The sequence below is a fragment of the Mastomys coucha genome, chromosome X, assembly GCF_008632895.1.
Source record: "Mastomys coucha isolate ucsf_1 chromosome X, UCSF_Mcou_1, whole genome shotgun sequence".
Classification (NCBI taxonomy): Eukaryota; Metazoa; Chordata; class Mammalia; order Rodentia; family Muridae; genus Mastomys; species Mastomys coucha.
Genome location: NC_045030.1, coordinates 95549354 through 95552797, shown reverse-complemented (window position 1 = coordinate 95552797; position 3444 = coordinate 95549354).

Here is a 3444-nt window from a genome sequence, read left to right as displayed (position 1 = left end):
GTACATCTAATTGAGTTATTGGCCAAAGGGGCCCCATGGGAACCCCAAACAACCAGACTGTTGCCAGGACTAGGATATTCTCCACAAACTGAAGGCAAGACCCTATTGCTGAAGACAATACCTACACAAGACACTGAATGCAAAGTTGAGCTGGTGCCTACCAGGAACGTTCAACCCCACAGGCTAGTGTTTTTGGTACTGAAGGTATTCTGCATGCTACCAATAGAGAAATGTAAACACCAACCCAGATACAAACTCTTCTATCTACAATGGTGTCTTTCTTGTAAGATATGGTAGTCCAATGGTGGCACAAAGCTTGTCAGAGTAAGCAACCAATATTTGATTTGATTTAAGACCCACTACATGAGATGGAACTTGTCTTAGTTAGGGTTTCATTGCTGTGAAGAGACACCATGGCCAAGGCAACTCTTATGAGGGCAAACATTTAATTGGGGTTGGCTTAAAGTTTCAGAGTTTCAGTCTATTATTATCATGGTGTGAAGGACAGCAATGTGCAGGCAGACATGGCACTGGAGGAGCTGAGAGGTCTACATCTTGATCTGCAGGCAGCAGAAGTGGACTGTCTTCTGCAGGCAGCCAGGAGGCGGCTCTGTTCCTCAGGCAGCTAGAGAGGAGGCTCTCTCTTCTGCACTGAGAGGATCCTGAGCACAGTAGGCCTCAAAGCCCACCTTCATAGTGACAAACTTCTTCCAAAAAGGCCACAACTATTCCAACAAGGCCACACCCCCTAATAGTGCCACTTCCCATGGACCAAGCATATTCACACCATCACATAACCCATACTCAAGGCTGCTTGGGTAACAAAGAACCTGAAACTAGACAGCCCAGTGTCCTAGGTTAAAACCAAAATATACTATTCTACTAAAAGAACACAGCAATAAAGTAACAAATAAAAGTAGCAATAAAGCAAAAAAATAACTCCCAATGACATTCTGCTATATTCATAGATCAATGCTTTGCTCAGGCATCATCAGAGAAGCTTCCTCCTGTAGCAGATGGGTGTGACTTTATTTTTTTCAAAGTCTACTATTAATGATGGTTCTTAAATACTTTAACCTCCCTTCTTGCCCACCACCCACCAGAGGTAGTGAAAAAGAAAGGATATGGGGGAAGTGGACCTATTTAGAAATAGTTCTTTGGAGCAATTCCCATCTGTGTTGTCTGAAAATCAGCAGTTCAGTTCACAGGTTAGCAGCAGCAGCTTGATCCACTTGTAAACACATCAGATACATTAGCAGTTCAGTTCAGCAGTGGTGGCACTACCTAGCAGAGATACCAGGCCTTACTCAGCATTAGCTCAAGTCAGCAGGAGGGACCTGGAGGGACACCAAGAACAGTTGTCAGCTGTGTCTCTCTCAGTGAAACAAAGATCAGCAACAACACAAGACCAACAAGCGTTGAACAGCTAGTTCTACCAGCAACCCAAGCTCAGCCTCACTCCCCATCTGTCAAGTTCCATTTATACTTCCTTCAAACATCTCATAATGTCCTCATAATGGAGATAGCACTTGTATCTATCTCAGATGACAAATCAGCCTTCAGCCCAGGTCTGCTGAAGCAGCAAGAAACTGCAGCATACCACCAGAAGTTTTTAGGTACATTTCTCTCTATGAAGTCCTGGAAAATGAAGCTCAACTAAGCAATGTAAGGTGGACCAATACATGAATGTTGTTAGCAAAGAATCCTTCATTACCTGTCCTTTCATTGTGCTTGTTTTAGCAAAACCTCCTCTCTATTGTGTCTGCTTTAGTGAAACATTCCTTCATGAGTCTGCCTTAGCCTTTCACTTATGTCCACTTCAGGAAAACACACCTTCATGTGTTTGCCCCAGTAAAATACCATCCAACACAACTGAATTTCCAAAGAACCCATAAGTTTCCACTTCAGATGGGAGCAAATACAGAGACCCACAGCCACACAATACACAGAGAGTGAGAGACCTTGGAACACTCAGTCCTAAATGGGAAATCTCCATCAAATTCCTCCCATAGGACTCAGGGAACTCTGCTGAAGTGGAGGTAGAAAGAGTGTAAAAGCCAGAGGGGATGCAGGTCACCAAGGAACCAAGGCCTTCTACATTAACATGAATGCAGAGATACTGTAGCAGAGTGCAAAAGGACTGCAACTGCATCAGGTCCCCTGAGCTTGTCTTCCAGTTCAGGTATTTATGGGATTCCTGAGTATGTGAATGACTGCATCTCTGATCCTCGTGCCTTCTCTTGGGCTCTTTTCCTTTTATAAGTTTGTCTTGTCAAATGTTGATGTGATGGGTTTTGTTATCTTAATCATTTTGAAAACTGAATGGATGGATGGATGGATAGATGAATAAATGAAAGAATGAATCAAAGTAGATAGAGGACACCAAGGAAAATGAGCCTTCTAAACACAATAGGACAAATGCACATATGAACTTGTAGAAGCTGAGGTAGTAGGCACAAGACCTGCATGGGTCAGCATCACATGGGGTCCTACAGCAGAAAAGAGAAGTGAGCAGATGCCCCTATCACTAATCCAGAATCTTTCTCCAATTGATAACCATTTGAAAATGAAAATTTGTTTTTTTCCAAGGGACTCTCAATGGAAAAAAAAACAAAACAAACTGTCCTTAAGGGTAAGCCACACGTCTAGCAGAAAATGGCCAGTACAAAAATGAACTCAATGGTATCTTTGGAAGTTTGTTGTCTCTAGGTGCATCTCAGCCATTCGGTATTCCTAAGTTGAGAATTCTCTGTTTAGCTCTGTATCCCATTTTTTAATAGGGTTATTTGGCTCTCTGGAGTCTAACTTCTTGAGTTCTTTGTATACATTGGATATTAGCCCTCTATCAGACATAGGGTTGGTAAAGATCTTTTCCCAATCTGTTGGTTGCCATTTTGTCCTATTGACAGTATCTTTTGCCTTACAGAAGCTTTGCAATTTTATGACGTCCCACTTGTCAATTCTTAATGTTGTATCAGGATATTTTATTTTTCATTTTTTATTTGTAAATGGTTTATTTTATTTTATGTACATTTGTGTTCTTCCTGTATGTATATCTGTGTGAGGGAGCCAGATCCCCTGGAACTGGAATTATAGACAGTTGAGAGCTGCAATGTAGGTTCTGGGAATTGAGCCCAGGTCCTTTGGAAGGGGAGCCAGTGCTTTTAACCACTAAGCCCTCTCCAGCCCCTATTTTTTTTAAAAAAACAAAATTTAACTTCTTATATTTTTCCTCATTACAGTTCCTTTGGGTATATATTATGGCTTCTAGATTGTGTGTGTGTGTGTGTTTTAATGGGATTCCTGACGGTACAACTGAGTGGTTCTTTGCATCTTTATCTGTTTCTTCTGCATTTTCTTAGACTCTTTTCCTTCTTTTTGCTTGCTTTGTCCTATTCTGATATGTTTGATTTTGTTTTATCTTATTATATTTTATTTGTTTTA